The following is a 20,454-nucleotide window of genomic DNA, read 5'->3' as shown; positions in this document are numbered from 1 at the left end:
ATATATATATATGTATGTTTAATTCTTAGGAATACTTTAGGAGTTTTTCTTTCTGTTTCTACCTATATAACATTTTTAAAATGTTTTTTTAAAAATTAGATTGCTTAGAATACACTTTGTGTGCATTTTTTTTCTGTATACTATTTTGTATTGAAGTTATAAGATTTATTTTTATTCTAACGTGGAGACTGGTATGTGGCATAGAATATCCTCTACTCTTGATTGTATGAAAGACACAGTGGTAAAATAAATGAAATTGTGATGAAATATACTTCATTTCACATTTAAAGACTCAAAACACTTCCAGTTTTATGTGAATTTTTATGATCATTCTGTGAGTCAGACAAGGCAAGGACAGAAATGATAAAAGTGTAGTTTATTTAATATTATATCAAAATTGAGATTTGTGCATTGACTTTAAAAGTAAGTTCCCACTATCTCAACAAAATGAACTTTTCTAGGTATCACATACTTAAATGCTCTGCTTAATGACTCCAAATCATTCATCCATTTTCTTTGTAGAGATATAACATAAAGGTAATGGAAAATACACATTAATGGCAGAAATCTTGGTAGACAAATTTGTAATCCCTCTGAGGTTGTCCAATAACTCAACCATCAAGCTAGTATCTGTCAGAATGTCAACTCTTTAAGGATAAAATCATAAGTTAACACATCCTCTAAAAATGCTACTGGTGGAGAATGATGCTGATAATTTAATAGTGATGCTATTTTTGATAAATTTCATGTGGAAATTATCTTTTCAAGGTTTTAATGCTTATTTTTCAATATAAAAATAGCATAACATATAATAAATAGCCAGAATGAGCTTAGGAAATAATTGAATTGTATGTTGTTATTCATCAAAATTTCTGCAGTTGTGCGTATATATGGGTTTGCTTGTTACTAACGTGAAAATGAAGGTATTACTCTAACTGGAAAAATGGAGGACAAAGTGAAACGGCGACAAGGTATGTAATGAAGAACACGAAGATGGGAATAATTACTTAATAAATGAAATCCCCTGATTGCTAAGCTATTTCCTCTTTAAACATTTGCTTTTCTAAGGACATTTGAGCCTTGTATTTGGTGAAGCTTATGTGATCCTTGATAAAGTGCAGTTTTGATTTGAGATTCCAGACATTTAGTTTGTTCTTCACTCTCAAATTGGAGTAACACTAAATTCCCTTTTAAAAGAAAGTGAGAAATTGTTTATATGCTCTTTTGCTTAGCTGTAAATCAAAGAACAAAACCTTGTTTCCCTGACATGAATATTCAAGTTTATGTTATGCTAATATCTAAGACATTATGAATATTTTATAAAATATCACTGTGTTGTAAATTTATTTAGGAATACTTTAGCCATAGAATTACTATGTAAGTCAGCAATTCCACCTCTGCATATGTAACTAATAGAAGTGGAAACATGGAATAACAGGTGTCTGTACTCGTGTTCGTGGTAGTACTGTATACAAATCCCAGAAGAAGGAAGCTTCATATGTTCCTCATCCATCCATCAGTAAGTAGAATATGGTGAACAAGGAGATATCATCTAGAGTTGAAAATGGGTGAATTTAAGACCCTGGCTGCATGGAAGAACTTTATGTTAAATGACATAAGACAATCACAAAAGGGTAAAAACTGTACAATTCTGCTTATATGATCTACTAGAAGAGTCAACTTATAAAGATAGAAAGCATTACTGTTATTGGCAGAAACTAGGTAAATAAGGAGTGGAGATTTTTAGTATAATGAGTGTAGTATTAATATGAGAATATGAGCAAGTTGTAAAGATAGATTTTAATGCACAGCAACGCAAATGTTTTAGACTTAAAATGATTAAAGTGTTAAGTTCTTTATTATGGATATGATCCTATAATAAAATGAATACTTTGCGTTTTTCTATTTAGATTTAATCTTCACCTGTTACATTATTCTTTCATCTTGTATTCGTATTATCTTTCTTATACTACTTAAGAAATAGCTTGTAATACGAATCTCAAACTCAACACTCACAAGAAAGAACTCAACTTATTTACTAAATGGCCTGATAAATTTTTAATTCTTCAAACAAACATACCAAATTTTGTTTTCAGTAGCTTAAGTGGCTGTTTGGAGATTTTCCCAAAATGCATGTGTACATTAGTGAGTACAACTCTAGAACAACAGAAGTAAGAACTTTTTGTGATGATCTTGCTGTGAAAAAGAAGACAACCAGAGAAAAAGGTGTTTCCTATATTGGAACTTGGAAATATATTGTTTGTCCAGCAGGGTGTTCTGCCTTGTTACACATTTGTATGGAATGAGAGGAAACTAGACTGGCTATGATTTATCTTCTCTTTCTCATCCAGGATGCATAAGGTTTATCTTTTATCTGCAAAGTTTTCTCCTGATCCACCTCATGTAACACTAGGTACTCCACCAAAAATCTGGTACAATTGTAAATCTATTCACTGGTGAACCGTATTGGACATGCATTTCACAATAGTAAGTGTGAAAGGAGCTGCTTGGTAAAATAATCTAAACGACAGCTGATATGCCTGTTCTTTAAAAATACAAATTTGAAAACTCTTTAATCAATCATTCATATAATTACCTATTTTTATATTTTACCCCTACTTCCAGAGCTAATTTTAAAATTTCAATTTCTACTACATTCTTTCATTCCACCAGTACAGCTCCAAAGAATTGTTTTACATAACAGAAAGCAGTTGAAATCAGCAGGGGGTTCAGAGTTAGCAGAGAGGCATAATGATATGTGACATCAATGAGAAGATGAAAGCATAGTTCGCTGTTAAATATACATGCATATGTTTTATTATTTCTCAATTCTCTCCTGCCTGAGGTATTTCTCACTAGAAATGTTTTCCCTAATCCCTAGCTTCTCTTTTTTGGAACTCTGTTCCTCTATGAGCTGACCTTCTAGAGCACAGAACTCTACAAAGATAGCAAAGAATGTCTCAGAAATTTTTAAGATTTCATTTGAAGAGCAATTAATCTTCTCTATTGTTCACTGTTTTGTAACTGCAATAAAGTATATGTTTTCCTTCATAATAAAAATGCTCTACTAAAGAGTTTGTAAATTAAATAATGTTTCTATGAGGTTAGTATTGTTCTGCCATTGTGGCAACATAAAAATAGTGCATATGGTGTGCTATGTCTATGGTACTCTATTATACCTCATTATAACATATCATGTCATACATTATTTCAAATAATATCGTTTCACAAGGTTATTGCCTCATATATCATTTTTTGCCTCATATTGCTTTGTGTTATATCTTTTAAATTATCCTCTCTGTATATCAATCTATCTGTCTATTTATTTAATCAGTCTATTTATGTATTTTTTGCTGAAGATTTAACCCAGGGCCACACACATATTACACAAGTATGCTACCACTCAGTTATAGTCAAAGCTATGGAAATTTTTAAATTCAGAGCTCACACTTTAATTTCATAATAAAGAGATCAAATCCCTAAATACACAGTAGAAGAAGCCTCTTAAAAATACAGTGGTACCTCCATTGACAAATTTAATCCATTCTGGGCAAAGTGGTCATGTACATGTTCATGTAAAAAGGTGTTCACAGTTGTGTTCGTCACCTGATGCAGGGTCCACAATGAAAAACACGATTTTTCCAAACAGTTCTGTTTAAGAACCAAGTTCTCACAAACAAAAGCATTGGTGTACCAAGATACCACTGTAGATGTTTAGGAAGGTTTGATAAATAATACAGATAAAGAAAATGGATACATAATAATTAAGATTATCACATTTTATATTACCTAAAATGAACATATCTTTTAAAAATAAGCATTTCAAATTGTGAACATTGAAATATTTATTTTTTAACAGAGTTATTTGTGACCAATGTTAATCCCCTGAAATACTAAAAGATTTTTCAATGGAAGGGCAAATACAAACAGGAATTCTAGGAAGATAAAAGAATAAATAAGCATATTATTTTCTTTCTATGTATTAGATCTAGATTTATGCATGCATTGACTCCTCTAAGAAACCTCATAGAGATAGTGTTAGCATGCTTATTTTGAGGGACATCTGTGGCATATGCATCAAGTGACAATGAGGAAGTCGCTAGAGGGTCTATACTCTATCTTTGTTATATTAACTAGTCTCTACAATGTTTAAAAGATTATGATAATTTTATGTCAATTATTTGTTTCAGATCGAATTCAGTGCCCTACATATAAAATTATATTTCTAATCATTTCTGCTTTTTATTTTAATTTTTGGTTAGGGAAATGGGACGAAGGTAATTCTCTGTACTGGATTTTTGTAACCTTATAATATTTTTAACCATATATCATAGCTGAAGACTGAGCAGGATGAGAAACAACAGATAAAATAGGAAATAAAATATGTAAGAGAGTATATAACTGAGTTAATTTTGAGCACTGAAAACTCTTATTGCCTATGACTATCATTACAGTAGTGCAGATAAAAGTAGGGCAGCTAAAAGAGTTCATGGAACCAGGCAAGTGATGGACTCTTTTAATTCCAGTATTCAGATGGCTGAGGGAGGACAGTTGTGCATTAGAATCATTTTGAGGCCAGCCTGAACTATACAAGGAGACCCTGCCTAAAAACAAACAAAAAGTTCATGACATCAATGTTATACACAAGAATAAAGATGGACAGGTGAAGGGAAGTGTAGCAGCAGACATACTGGAAATATAATGTGATCTTAAATAATGTGGAGTTTATTAGTGTTTATGATGCTCAGCTTTAGACCAGTTTAATAACTGTCTACTGTTTATTTCTACATCTAATTCTGTGTAAGATACAAAGAAATGGATAAAGCACAATACACAACCACATATAATTGGCAGTCTGGTAGATAGTATGCAAGTAAAATTACTAAAATGATGACTAATAGCCAAAAACCTATCTAATTTTATGATATGTCAAGGTTCTTTTTACACTGTAAGTTAAAAGTGTTTTTTTTTTCTGTCAGATTGGTACAAGTCAAAGCTTCTTTCCCTCTAACGGTGTTATCTGAGCAAGTTATTTAACCTGTGTAGGTAAAAAATACTTCATTTATAAAAAAGAAGTGTCTTTGTTAATTTTCCTGTTGCTTAGACAAAATAAATGACACCCACAGTTAAAGGATGAAAGGTTTATATTAGTTCACAGTTTGTAGTAGTTTTAGTCAGCTGGCTCCATGGCAGCGTGGCATGCCAGAGGGTAAACAGTCCATGGCAAAACAGGCAGGAGGCAGGAGGCAGCAAGCAGCAAACAACATCATCAAGCCTCCCTTTCCCTTTTACCCATCCATTCCACCAATATTTTGGGTGGTGCCACTCACATACATTTTGGGCCTTTCCATTATCCACATCCAGAACTATGACAAAGCAATTAGTGGATTTATCCTGTACCACACATCCTTAGTCCTGTACCACACCCTTCAGCTACATTCATGCAACTTATATCCAGCCACATTGGAAAACCTTATGAATGATTCAGGTGTTGGCAGGGTATCTACATATAAGCCATAACAGAAGACAATAATGATATCTATCATAGGGCTGGGGATTTAGCTCAGTGGGTTCCACCGCCTGCTTTGCAAGTGTAAGGTCCCGAGTTCAATCCCTGGGACCCCCTCCCAAAATGCTATCTATCACAGCTAAGAATAATCAGTAAATTAATACATGTTAAAATGAATATATATTCATATGTAAATATAATCAATATTGAGATAAAATGTTTAAAATTTGGCTTTATATATATGTGTGTGTGTGTGTGTGTGTGTGTGTGTGTGTGTGTGTGTGTGTATAATCTTCCAAAGTTATTTCATGGCTAGAAGTTGGTTAGACCCAATTTCTACACTTCTTACAGCTACATTATGTTTTCTTACCTTTAGAAATACTCTTGGATATACAAATACAGGATATATCACTAGGTTTTGTACTGGGATGTTAGTGACATAGGACTTTAAAAAAGGGAGCCTTAATATCCAGATACCTGTTATTTTTATATTAATTTTATTATTTATTTGTTTTTATTAGTATATATTTGCAACACATTACAAATATATTCATCATGGGGAATTGGAAAACACACAGATATAATTTCTTAATTGGTTTCATTTCCTCTTCCCTTCCTCTCTCTCCCTTCTTCACTCAGTCCAGCTGTTTTTCTCATCTTCATGAAGGCTCTATTGAATCTACCTATTTTGCTTTTTAAATTATAAATTGACTTTTTTCTTGTAAGAGAAAACATAATGTTGAGCCTTTTGTGACTGGTCTATTTCACTTAATAATTTTACCTCAAGGTTCATCTGTTTACCTACAAATGACTCAAATGTATCCATTCTTACAGCTGAGTTGTACTCCATTGTGTACATATACTTTCTTATCCATTCATATGTTGATGGGCATATTGGCCACTTGTAAGATTTCGCTATTAGGAGTTGTGCTGCTATAAACATATATATTTATGTATCACTGTAATATGATATCTTTAAATTCTTTAGGAGTCCTCAGGAGGAGTATAGCTAGGTCAAATAAAAATTCTATTATTATTTTCATTATTATTATTATTGTTTTTAAATAGTTGTCACACTGATTTCCACAGTGGTTGCACTAGTATGACTTCCTACCAACAAGGCAGAAGAGTTCCTTTTCCTCCAAAACTTTGCCGTCATTTTTTTGTTGTACTTCCTCGTGATAGCCATTAAATGAACAAGTTCCTGGAATTATATGACTATGGGACCACAACACACCCAAGTCTGTGGGACACAATGATATCAGTCCTATAGGGAATTTTATACCTGTGATTGTACACATTAAAGCAACAGAGCTATTCCAAATAAATGATCTAAAGTTACGTATGAAGACCCTAGACAAACAAGAATAATCTAAGTCCAAAACTACTAGAAGGAAAGAAATAATGAAGAACACAGTAAAAGCCAATGAAACTGAAACTAAAACAGATATAAAACATCAATGAATCAAAGCATTGGTTCTTTGAAATGATTCAAAGAACGATACATGATCATCCAAATATGCCAAATGAATAAAAGAAAAAAGATCCATGTAAACGCAATTAGAAATGAGAAAGGTGAAATCATGACTCTACTGAAATTCAGAGTACAAAAAACTGCTTTTGAAAACTTTTATTCCAATAAATTAGAGAAAGAAGAAGAAATGAGTAAATGTATAGACAAGTATCAGTTACCGAAATTGAATGAAGAGCATATAAAATTGTGGAATAGACAAATAACAGATAACAGAATAGAGGTAATGAAAGCTTCCTACATAAGAAAAGTCCAGGGTTTACTAAAAATTTATACCAGAACCTCAAGGAAGATTTAATATTCCTTAATATTCTTCCAAAAATTGAAAGGGAGAGCATCAAGAATCTGTTTAATAAGACTTTTAGTCAAATGATACGATATATATTGTGGTGTCATTGGCCAGAAGTACTATGAGATGGATATGCAGAGATAAGAGTTTTGGAAACATCCCTAAAACCTCCCTGAATGCATAGTTAGAGATTAAAAAATACCCTACAGGCTACAAGGCCAAGAAGAATCAAAGTATATTCCCTTAAGAAATGAATGTTCTGGCCCTTTCCTCTGATTTATCACTCATACACTCTTTTATCACTTAGATTAGCCCTAAGACCAATAATGTACGGATCACCCTGACTTTCCCCAAGTCTGTCCCTGTCCCCTATATGAACTCCTGCACAGATGTCCTTCTTTTGTCCTTTATGCTTGGTTCCTGGTTCTTTCAATAAAAAGTCATAGAAGCTTTAATTTGGGGCTGACTTTTGAGACTCTCTCATACTGAGGGGGTCTCAGTTAAGGGCAGACCCTCTGGTCCTTCTTGGAGTTTGAATTGGACCCTGGCTTCGAATAATCTCTCATTCTTGCACCATGGCATGTTCATGAATTGAAACATTGTAATGTATATCTGACAACATCATATTTAAAAGACAAAACATGTTATTGTGGATGGGCAGATCTTGCAGCTTAAGGGAAAAAATAGAAAAGAAAATCAGAGCAAAATAGAAAAAAAAATAAAGTAAATAAATTTTAAAATAATAGAATAGTACAGTATGCTCTGCCACACCTGACTCAATCTATTTGACCCAAATACTTAAGAAATTGGACATTATTAACAGTCAAGTATTTTCTTACCTAAAAGTCCTAAAATGAGATGCCAAGGGGGCACAAAGTTATTTTGTCATCTGAAGCTAAAATTTTAGTAAAGTTCTGCTCCCTATTTTGACCATATATAGCTAGGCTGTCTTAGCTAGGCACCTCTACGGAAATGACTAAAAAATATTCCAAAGTATCCCCCCACACAAACACCTTTTTTGAAGGCACTGAAGTACTAATAAGGCAGTGAAAATCTGGAGAGTGATATAAGCCTATAAAGTAGAGTGATTTTCCTGAAGGTTGTTGCAGTTCTGAAAGTATAGAATGTTTATTAAATTTTTAGAATCTGAGCAGAGTTTTTTAGTGGATTCATTGAGTTTAGGACCAAATTAAAATTGACATCAAGATTAATTACAAGAGAAAGATTCTAATGTATACACTAACCTTTTAGAAATGTCCTAGAGAATGTTATCCAAGATTTAGATGAAACATGTACCAGCCCACGACAAAATATAGTTCACTTTCAAATCAATTCAGTGCTGACAAAATGAGGAATTCTGCCTCTAGTCTACCTGTCATGTGTTAGAATCAATAAATATTGTGGATGAAAGTAATAATATAAAATCCTCAAGTTATTTCTCTAATTTTTTTTCTTGGTACGGGGCATCGAACTCAGGACCTTGCATTTGCCAGGTAGCCACAGCACAAGTGAGCTAAATCCGCAGCCCTTATAATTTTTAATATGTAATGAGAAATGAATTTAATATATGCAGACACATGATAAGACAGGCTTTATATAAAAAGCGAAAAATACATAAGGAATAAAAATAAGTGGATGGGAATTATAGATATTGTAGTTTGGAGCAATTATTTGCAACTGTAATTAATATATAAAATGAAGCTATAACAAAATAGAGAATTTTTATTAGAAAACTAGTATCTAGAAATTAAATGAAAATATTAGAATTAAGGAAGATCGAGTAATTTAAATTCAAAAAATATTTACACATAGTTGAGTAGAGAATAAGCAGTTTGAAAGGGCCTTAGGGAAAACATTCCAGATGAAAGATAAAAAACTCAGGATGATATTATAAACACAATATAAACATACTGGAGAAAACTGAAATGAATGTACAGAACAGAGTAAGATTTTGGTATTGTGTAGTTTGAATCTCAGAATAAGAGGAGATAAAAAAGTGGGCAAACAAATGCATGAAAACATGCAAGATTAGAAATTTCCAGACATAGCAACGAACTTCTGGAAACAGATTTAAAAACAGTTTAAAGTTCCTCAGTAGAAATAATACAAAAAAATAAAAACAAAGCATAGATAGAAAAGAAACAAATAGGCACATCAAAGAAAATTGCAGCAAACTAAAGGCATGCTAGCTGGCATTTTCAATAAATATTGAGTGCATTTAACTGTCAAAATACAATAAATAATTGTCTCTTAGGGCAAGTAAAAGTTAAGAATATTTCACTGTCAGATTCACTCTAAAAATAAACTGCTGATATGAACACTTTGAAATGAAGAGGAAATTCTCACTTGACTGTACATAGGTGGAGTAAAAATAATTTAAAGGGTAAATATTTGGATAAAACAGCCTAACATTAAAGCCTCCAATCACTAACAAAACAATGGATAAAAATATTAGTATCACATATGTTAAGATAGCAAACACTGTACAGTTAATGCAAATGGATAACTATTACTATAAATGAAAGTATGGATGGATTTCAAAACATATTGTTGATTTAAGATACATAAAATATACCATATCCTACTGCAAGTCAATTTAGAAATTTATTTATGATGTTACAAGTCAGGATGACATCTGGGAAAGCCCTGCACGCATATAGGAGGCCAGGCATGATGCTTGTGATATTTTTCTGTTAATTGTATCATAGTATTGACTTTACATATTTTTCATCTACATATGCAACTTTTCTTTTAAATAGTCATCAATATGTGACCTTTGATTGGGTCATCATTCTTCATTATTAGACTTTATTTCAATCCTTGAGAAAATAAATCATTCAACACTATTTTGTAGTAGATTCAGGTTTTAAGATTGGCTCATAATTTTTAAAAAACATGCAAAAGTGAAATTTAATTGATTAAATATCATAAACTAGAATTATGTTTTACTCCAAATATGTCCACATGTTAATGCTTATCTTTCTAGTTACATTTGGTGAGGATTAAGCATGTAAAATAATATTTTTTCAGTACCTAAAATTGAAACTTGGGCTTGGCAGGCTTGTACCACACCACTGAGCTACAGTATGTAAAATAATTTTAGGGACAATTGAAGATGTGCTAATCATCTTGGTAAAGTAATATTAATATAATTTAGAATTTGAATTTTTTTGCAAAATTTAGTAAAAGATTAATAGGGCAGTAATGTGTGGCTAAAGAAATTAAGTATTTTCTCAATTTAACATTGGGTTATTAAATAACATATTTTTAAAAACTTTTTTGTTTTAATTTTTTTTTATTTTCCACATTTCCTACTCATTATCTTACATGGCTCAGCTTAGGAAGATAAATAACACATGCAGATTACCCAAAAGGCTAAAAGCTTGACTACTCAGGTATATAGATAGGGAAAATAATAATTGTAATTGTCCAGTTATGTAGTTACAAATCTTTACTCACAAATAACTAAAAATAATTGATAACAAGCTTTTGTAAAATGCTTGAGAGAAATAATATTTATTAAGATTTTTTTTTCATTGAGTTTATTGATACATTTTAGGTATACAGTAGTTACATTCATCATTGGGATCTTATACCTTTACATGACAGGTCTTGGTACTCATTTTTTCCCATTTGTCCCTGCCCTCCCTTCACCCCCTCTTCCCTTCCTATTTACAAAGACTTTTTTTCCCTTTTTTCATTTTCTCATATTTTTTCTTTTCTCTTATTTCATTTTCCCTACCCTTCCCACTTCCCCTACACTTTTAGCCCCTTTCTTCCTATTTCACATTGTTAATCGCCATCACTAGATGAAGTTTTAATGCTGTCACCTGAACTTTCATTGAGAAACACAATATTGAATTGTCTGAGTCAAAACACAAGTACTTTTGACATAGAAGTGTTGGTGGCACTGTCCTTGATGTCCCTTCTTGTCATATTATAGCTTCAGAGATGCCTATAGCAGAAGAGAGCATCCTGCCCTTGAGCACTGGCACTCTGCCTCTCGATGGTTAAAGAATTATGCAAGAAATCACTGGGCTTTTTACTTTAGCTACCAAATTGATCAGAGCAAATTTGAAACTGCATTGTAACAATTATCGGCATTGACCTTTCTTATCTACGTTTATAAAACTTTCATTTTCTGATTTTGATTTTCATATTTCTTCTCTGTCATTATTTTCTTAGAAGTATTTCAATGATATAATTGGTGAAACAGTCACAGTACATATCTTTATTTTCTAGAGGGAAAAATTAGAGAGACGTTGGAAAGTGACTATTTCAAAATTTCCCTTTTGAACTAACACTTCAAAAACAGATGTTTTCAAGCAAGTTCTGTTCCCTTTCTGGGAAGCCAGTGGTGGTTTTCAATGGAACAGAAGAGTGAGGAGTGATATATGGTAATATTTGGGGATTATTTATTTGTCACAATCCAAGAAAAGATTGATTCTGACATCTACAGGGTAAAGTCCAAGAATACTGCTAAATGCCCTATAATCAATGGGACAATCAAGCTACTTCCTTATAGTTCAGCCAAATAGGATCGAGCAACTCAAAATATTATTAATACTGAGGCTGAGAAGCTCTGCATTTAGATTAGCTCCCCTTAATTATACTAAAACTGTTGGGTAGGTTCTTATAATTTCTTTCCTTTGTATAACTTTACTGAAGAACTTTTGCCAAAATTCTATATTTATTAATATTTTTCAATACTTAATGCTTTCATTGCTTAATTTGACTGTCTTTTACTTTTCGTTTTCTTTAAATTCACTTTTATTACTTCTTTCCTATGCTAAAATTTTCCTTTTCTTAACCTTCAAGATAGATATTTATTTCATGTTTTGTTGTATAGACTATTTAACAAAAATGAATTTCTAATAGTACAAATTATAATCTTCCAAATAAACACACCTTTTTTCCGTAGTTAATTTTATTTATTTCATGTTTTGTTGTATAGATTATTTAACAAAAATGAATTTCTAATAGTACAAATTATAATCTTCCAAATAAACACACCTTTTTTCAGTAGTTAATTGCTACAAGAACAGCTTCTGCTTGTTCCCCCGTGAATTATGCAGGCTATTGAAAATGTCTTCCAGTCTGATTCTGAGGAAGCTCAACAAGTGAGTATAAACTGTAGGGAATAAAACATCTTCCCTTCTCTGCTGTAGTAGAAGAGAAGGAAACTGTGTGTTGAAGGTTTAATAAGACTAGGCATAGATAATTTAGGCAGAAAACTGATAAATAGAAAAGCAGATAAAAAATATTTTTAAATAATAAAATCGTCTTTTATTTTTATTTATTTATTTTTTCTTCATTGAGTTTATTGATACATTTTACGTATACAGTACAGTTACATTCATCATTGGAATCTTGTACTTTACATGACAGGTCTTGGTTCTCATTTTTTCTCCTTGTCCCTGCCCTCCCTTCACTCCCTCCTCCCCTCCCCATTTACAAACACTTCATTTCCATTTTTTTCATTTTCTCATATTTTTTTCTTTTCCCTTATTAGCTTTCCCCTGCCCTTCCCACTTTCCCTACACCTTTAGCTCCTTTCTTCCTATTTCACATTGTCCATTATATCATTAGTATCTTGCGTACTATTATAGTTTATTCACACCAGAAAACTATTCGGTATTTACACGTGTGATTCATTTATTTCACTTACGAATATATCCTTAATATGTCTCCATTTTCCTATGAATGAATCTAATTTCTCATTCTTTATGGCTGAGTCATGTTCCATTTTATAGAAAAACCACATCTTTATCCAGTTTCCAACAGATGGGCAAATGGGCTGTTTCCAATCAAGCAATAACAAATGTTGGTGGGGTTGTGGAGAGAAAAGAACCATTCTCCATTGTTGGTGGGAGTGCAGACTGGTGCAACCACTATGTAAATCAATATGGAGATACCTCAAAGAGCTGGGACTAGTGGTTCCATTTGACCCAGACATCCCTCTGCTTGATATATTTCCAAAAGAATTAAAAGAATCATACCACAGAGATATGTGCACCTATGTTTATAGCGGCACAGTTTGCAATAGCTAAAATCGTCTTTTAAAATGGTTTATCTGAAAAGTGTTCCTTACAAAGTGATACTCAAACAGCAAGTGAGAGTTTAGTAAGAGTGTGTGTCTTCAGGTTAAGTGTGCCAGGAAATTCAATTCAGGCACTAGTGCAGAGGGATAGAGTAGTGGAGATTAGATGTGAAAAGCCCTTGATGAGACTGAGGGAAGGAAAGATGAGTGCTTCAAAAAGATAATTGTGGGAGCTTAAGCAGGGGCTGGATCAAACAGAAGGCTTTGTAACCAGGGAAGGGTGACGTGGGTAAAGGGAGGGTAGGGGTATGAGGAGAAAACAAGAACCAAGACATACCATGTAAAGGTACAAGATCCCAATGATAAATGTAACTGTATTGTTTGCTTTAAATGTACCAATAAACTTAATGGGGGGTAGGAGGCTCATAAGGGCTTCATCCTAAAAAGAATCATTAGAACATTATATAAAAACTGGTGTGATTAGCTGGACATGGTGGTGCTCAACTATAATCCAGCACTTGGGAGGCTGAGACAAGAGGATCTGTGTGAGTTCGAGACCAGTCTGGGCTGCAAAGTGAGTTCCAGGACAGTCTGAACTATATAGTGAGACCCTGTCTCAAGAAAACAAAAAAACAAACAAAAACAAATACTGGTGTGATTGTTTTTTATAACTATTTCAGTGGGCAATGGATAGAAAGGAAATAAGATCAAGAGTAGGGAGACTAAATAGCACTTTTGCAGCTCATGTGAGAGACGGTGGTGTTTCACATCAGATTCGTGGTGAGGGAAATGGAAATTTTCGAACATGGTGGTAGAATTTTGTGATGGTGAAAGTAAAACAGATATGAGAATAACTTTTAAATGTCTAAATTAAGCAACTGGTAAGATAATGGTTTGATTTATTAATATTGCAAAAACTAGAGAGATCTAAGGAAGTAAATTGGTCAGTTTGTGATGGATTTTATTTGTATTATGTATTTGCCTTTTCAACTTTTTTATTCTGCTCCTTTTGGATATTCAATTGTTATTTGAAATAGGAAGTTGTTCATTTGATACTGAAATTTAAATGAGGCAACTATACTACAGATATAGTTTGGAGCCCTTCATGTACAGATTCCAGCACTGCATGGACATAGATAAGAACATTTAAGGAAATTTTTCAAAAAAACCCATTGACATCTCAGTATATGTAACATTTAGAGATCAAACAGAGGGCTAGAAGAAAGAATATGAAAAATTAAAAAGAACCAAGGGCTGGGGATTTAGCTCAGTGGTGCGGCCACCTGCCTTGCAAGTGTAAGGATATGAGTTCAATCCCTGGCGCCAGACACACACACACACACACACACACACATACACACACACACACACACAAGAAAGAAAGAAAGAAAGAAAGAAACAAAGAAAGAAACAAAGAAACAAAGAACCTGAAGAACAAAATATTATCACAGAATCCAATTTCAAAGGATAATTAAATAACCTGTGTTTGAATGAAAAACTTTGTGATATAAGTATAGTCCGACAAAAATGAGTCAAATTGTTTATTTTCATTGGTTATTATTTGTCTGATTGTCAAATATAATAATTATTTATCTTACTGGTAATAAATAGGTAGGTTGTATAAAGATATAATTATACAGCTTAGTTCAGGATTAAAAACAAACAGGAATTACTATTTAAAATAGTAATGTGCTAAAATATATTGGTGAAAACTTACCATCCAAAAGAAAATTAATAGTAGATATTGAATATGTGTTTTTATATCCTTTCTATTTTCTCGTGGTTGGAAAGATTATATAGAAAAGTATATACCCATGTAATTTATATGTATGTACTTTACTTAAAATGCACACGTAATTAAACTCACACTTTCTGTGCTGTGGAATTTTTAAATCCATTGTCACCCTTCCATATCAAACTGTCAGTTCCATATCTATACTGGCTGATTCTTTGATGTGTTTTTTGAAATATACATGATCTGACTAAAGATGTAGTTCAAAGTAAAATCAGCCTTTTTAATGAAAAAAAGCTTTTTCCCTTGTTTAGAGGTAGGTTTATAAGAGTCCTAGACTAGAAAAGATTAGAAAAACAAAACAAACAAACAAAAGAAAAACAAACAATGCCAGAAGATCAGCCAGAGCACAAGCTTCACAGGATTGAGGAGTGTAAATCCTAGTCAGTGTTCAAGAAAATGACTTTGCTTTACCCATATCATTTAAGAAATTTCTTAGCTTGTGAGTAAAGTAGCAAGAAGAATGCTCCTGAGTCTACCATTGCATTAAAATTTTTATTACCCTGGAAAGATTTAAGATCAAAAGCACAGACTTTTTGTACTCAACAAGAGTTATAACCCTTGTGACGTGAGGACAAATAATGAATAGAACCTACAGTTTTCTAGCAAATATCTAGTAATTTCTAGTAAATATTTATCATTGTTCAATTTGGGTTTCTAAGCTTATAGTGTGGTCAGTTCTGACATGTAAATGCATGTGTCTGATTGTAATTCACAAGAATCATTATTCCAATTTCTAGGAAAGCCAAAGATACTTTAAAGATACCATTCTTAGATGTCAGAGCTAATAGAGCATTGTGCTACACAAAAGCTGAATGCTTAAGCATCATAGAACATAAGGAACTAATTTTTTTCTTAAACCAAAACTATGCGTGAAATTGCTAAAAAATGCCTAACATTTCGGGAGTGGCTCAGCTACTGTTTTTTTGTTTTTTTGTTTTTTGTGTCATGATGGTACTGTGCTAGGACAACTTATTATATTCATTAAATCATCTTAATATGTGCTATTATATCAAGAATTCTGTAATTTAAAAACTGTTTAACACATGGTTAAAAAATCCTTCTATCTTTGATCTCTGGAGGTTTAATAAGTGTAATAGATTTTTTTTACCATTCTTAACATTCCTATATCATTAGGATACTTATACCTTTAGCATAAAATTGTTTTCAAATAATATGAAATAAGCACAAACTTGCATATTTTATAGATTTATTCCAGTAACAAAATCTGATATAAAGACGTTGCTTAGAACAGCTTTGCTGATATCTCTGATAATTTTATCACTTAAATCACAAGCTAAAAAAACACATAATTTTGTACTAAATTATAAGAATATATACAGACGTGTAAGGTTCTAATAATATCATATGAAGTTTTATGCCAATTGTATAATTTATGTTCTTGGGTTCTGGTTTCTATCAGTATACACAAACTTCCTTTAATTTGCTCACTACAGAAACTAGCAAAATTCACCTCTTTGGGTGATCCAAGGAGATCAAGCCATTGCAACATCAGGTAATATTACTCTGAGCTCCAAATTCAGTATCTAAATTACACAAGTTTTAGATTTTTCATTTAATGCAAGTGTGGACCTTGCCACTGTACCTCTGAGATTATCAGATAGGAACAAAATTCTCCTATCTCTATGTCCACACATGCTCACTTCCAAATGCAGATGCCAGCGTAAAGCAACCACACACTACATCAGGTATATCTCCTCTTCCGCGATAATTATAGCTCTGCAAAGGTTAAGCAATATTTGAAAAATAGTCTCCTTTTAGAATTGTGTAGGTATTTGGTCGAAACCTCTGAATATTTTTAAAATAAAATACTTCATTCGAATATATACATGTTTTAAAACTTTTCCTCCCACTGGAATATCCTTAAATTCAACCAAGTATTACATGTGAAATCATAGACTAAAGCACAGAACTATAATAACAAATTTAAATAATGTTTAAAATGAAAGTCGACACCAGAAACTCTATAATGGAAATGCAACTTATTGTGTGAGACAACAGAATCTGATAAATAAGAAAAATATTATGTGAAAGGGTATATACGATATTTTGCTTATGAAGACTAAAGGGGAAATACTTTATTCCTTCACAACTCACTTCTTGAAGATTAAATTAATTATGCCAAATGAAAAGCTAATTTTTTCCTATGAATTCTTTACAGGGAAATATCCTGATACCATGAATGCTTAGATGAGTTTAGATGAGTCTGCTGAAACTAGACTCAAAATTAATGAGATATAATTTTTCCACCATTCCTTTAAAAATGTGAATTATATTGACATTGTGGAGAAGAGTTTAATGTTGGAACAAAAATGAACTCTCAAAAGTAGCTCTTTCCCAGCCCCAGAGATAATCATTACAGAATCTCATTATGTCCTTATAAACATCTGGCCATGAAATATTTTGGGGGCACCTGGAGTAGTAAATATATAGTGTCAGTTTTTGTCTTCAGTCAATTCATTTAAGTTACAAGGGACCTGAAATGTGAGATCACGTTAGTCTCATAAAATGTCTACCAGTGTTAAACAATAAGCATGCTTGGGTGGGAAAACAAATTTCAATCCTTTTTTTTTCTGCTAAAAACGAAACATTTTAGTTTTAAGAGTTTGTCTTTGCTCTTTACATCAATGAGGCCAAGAAAGTTGTACTACTTATGATATATTTAAATTGGTTTGAAAATTCATAAATAAAGTACAACCCTTTATATCTCAGTGACAAATTTAGTGATATAAATTAAAAGGGTTTGGAGAAGGTTTAAATTTATATTTAGCCCAAACAGGTAATAGTTCGATGAAAAAATAAAGGTTAAGAATTTTTGTTTCTTCAAATGAACTGATAATCTTTCCCTAGCTACGTAGATACAGAATCCGTCATTATAAGCTAGAGAGAATGTAAGAGAAAAAAAGAGGGACTTTCTTTTTATCCCAACTAATGCTACTGTCTTGTTATTAGGAGTGTATCTTTAGAATCCTTTTAACATTCCAGGAGAAAGCCTGATGTTTTCAGTGCAATACTGTGTTTGACATTAGTATTTATTCTTCACCTCTGAATGTGTGAATGAATTTCACTAAGGATATAAATGATCAGTGTGTTGGTTACTTTTCTCTCATTGCTGAGACAAAATACCTGACACTCCAGGTTAAACTGGAAAGTTTATTTAGCTCAGTTTGTAGAGGTTTCTGTGCGTAGTCTGGGGGCTTCAAGACAGGATGGCAAACAGGCCTTATGGAGGAGATACCACTTGGTATGCACAAGGTAGCAAAGGCAACAAGAGAGGTCCTCACAGCATCTTTCAGCCCTTTTTAGCTTTCTCAGACTACGTAGGGCGGGTAGCCCTCATGCCCTTATTCCTAGTGCACTCGGGCCTAACCCCACCACGAATCACTCACACACTCTAGATTCAGCCACCTCAAAAATAGCCTACAGCCGCATAAGGCTTTGAGGACACGTCTAGACTCAAACCGTAACAATTAACAAGGGGCCTGTGGTCCGCTGATCCAGCCAGTACTTCCAGTGGGCTTCACGGAAGATAAAGCACAGACTTCAGGACTAAAGTAAGCAGTTTACTGATTTCTGTAGATGTACCACATGTATCAAATACTGTAAGGGAAATATGCTAAGCCAAGGAAGGGTTGTGTAGTACTGTAGACTTTCCAGCAAATGAGTTCTTTTTTTTTGGTACCGGGGATCGAACTCGGGTCCTTGCTCTTGCGAGGCAGGCAGCAGAACCACTGAGCTAAATCCCCCGCCCTAGCAAATGAGTTCTTTTCCATCAAAATTTCACCATTAAATCAGGATACTTCTCATTTTCATATATGATTCAGTATACTTCTACTATTTTGCTACATGAACACTTTAACTCATCCATCTATCGCAATGCAACTTGTGCCTCATAACCATTGGTGAGCAACTTAGTGAAGTGCCCTGATTATTTCATGAAATTTATCCTTCTCCAGGAAAGAAAGAAAAAGGAGTTTAGTACATAAACATCTACATGATGAAGTCTGATTAACAAATCCATTAAGAATCTAAAACCGAGAAAAAAAATCTCTGAGAATCGAGTAGGCTGCTGCAACCTGACATCTTCTTCAAAAAGTAAAAAATAAGTTGCTATACAGACCCTGCTGCAAAGCAAATTCTTAGAGATTGGGAAGTCATTCCATTACCTCTGCCAATTGCTTTGCTGCACTGCTAGGCTAAGGACCTCTCAATAAGTAAACAATAAGGATCACACCTTTGATTTAAATCCTTGTTTGTGGAAATCCATGCAAATTTAGAGGAAGTAAAAGTAGGTCTTATAGATGCAAAAAATATGTCTATCCAGGAGTTCAAGGAACAAGAATGCTGAGATAAATATCTTAGTCTGATCTCTGGAGCTGGTTAATTGATTCATGAAATGAACAGGGGTGAATATTTCCAGCCTGAACCAATCAGCAGAGTCATCATGGCATGATGACTTGTATGGATGAAGTGGCTGAAGTAATAAGAATTTGAATCACATGGCAACAGGAGAGAAATCACTTGGAAACGGCTGTCAGTAAAATTCCCCAAGGACATGGACCAGCACAAAGTTCACACGAGGCTTCTATTGGACCTTGTTTCAGGGGCCTCACGAAGCTCCAAACAGGTGTTAACAAGGATTGACACCTATTATGCTTCTGAGCCATGTATCCTGAAATAGAAGCCACTTTGAAGAACACAATGAATGGTTTGGAACAGTGGATTCTTTACTATTTAAAGAATTTGGACATAATGTTTCTGGTCAAGTTAAGCAATTTATTACTATTAGCACAAAGAAATAGGCAGGGAGATATCCTGTTGCATTATAGTGACTCATTTTTTTATACCCCTCCAAGCACAGTGGCCCACCCAAACACTGGACAGTATGACACACATGATTAAAATGTTTTTCTAAGATTGTTTTAATTATTTAATAATGTGTATCTTCAGACTGATTATAGGAAGACTGTGTTGGGAAATTTGTTAGGAACCAGAGAGAGCAGGGTATACAGGAGAATGCAAATGAAACTATATATAACATTATTTGCAAGTTTTCTTTCATTGTTTTTTACCTGATATTCTCAGGAAACAGGATAAATTATTTTCTTATAAAAAGAGACATCATGAATATCATGTATAAAAATGATTAAGTTTGACATTGAGGATTGCTCAAAGTACTTTGGATTCAATTAAAACATCTAATCTCAAAGAACCAAATATGGGCTATGGGTTTTTGGCTCTCCCATAAGTTTTGTTGTACTTTACCCATGAG

Source organism: Fukomys damarensis, unplaced genomic scaffold, assembly GCF_012274545.1.
Source record: "Fukomys damarensis isolate Sample0158 unplaced genomic scaffold, DMR_v1.0_HiC HiC_scaffold_30, whole genome shotgun sequence".
Lineage (NCBI taxonomy): Eukaryota > Metazoa > Chordata > Mammalia > Rodentia > Bathyergidae > Fukomys > Fukomys damarensis.
Note: the sequence above shows the minus strand (reverse complement) of the source record.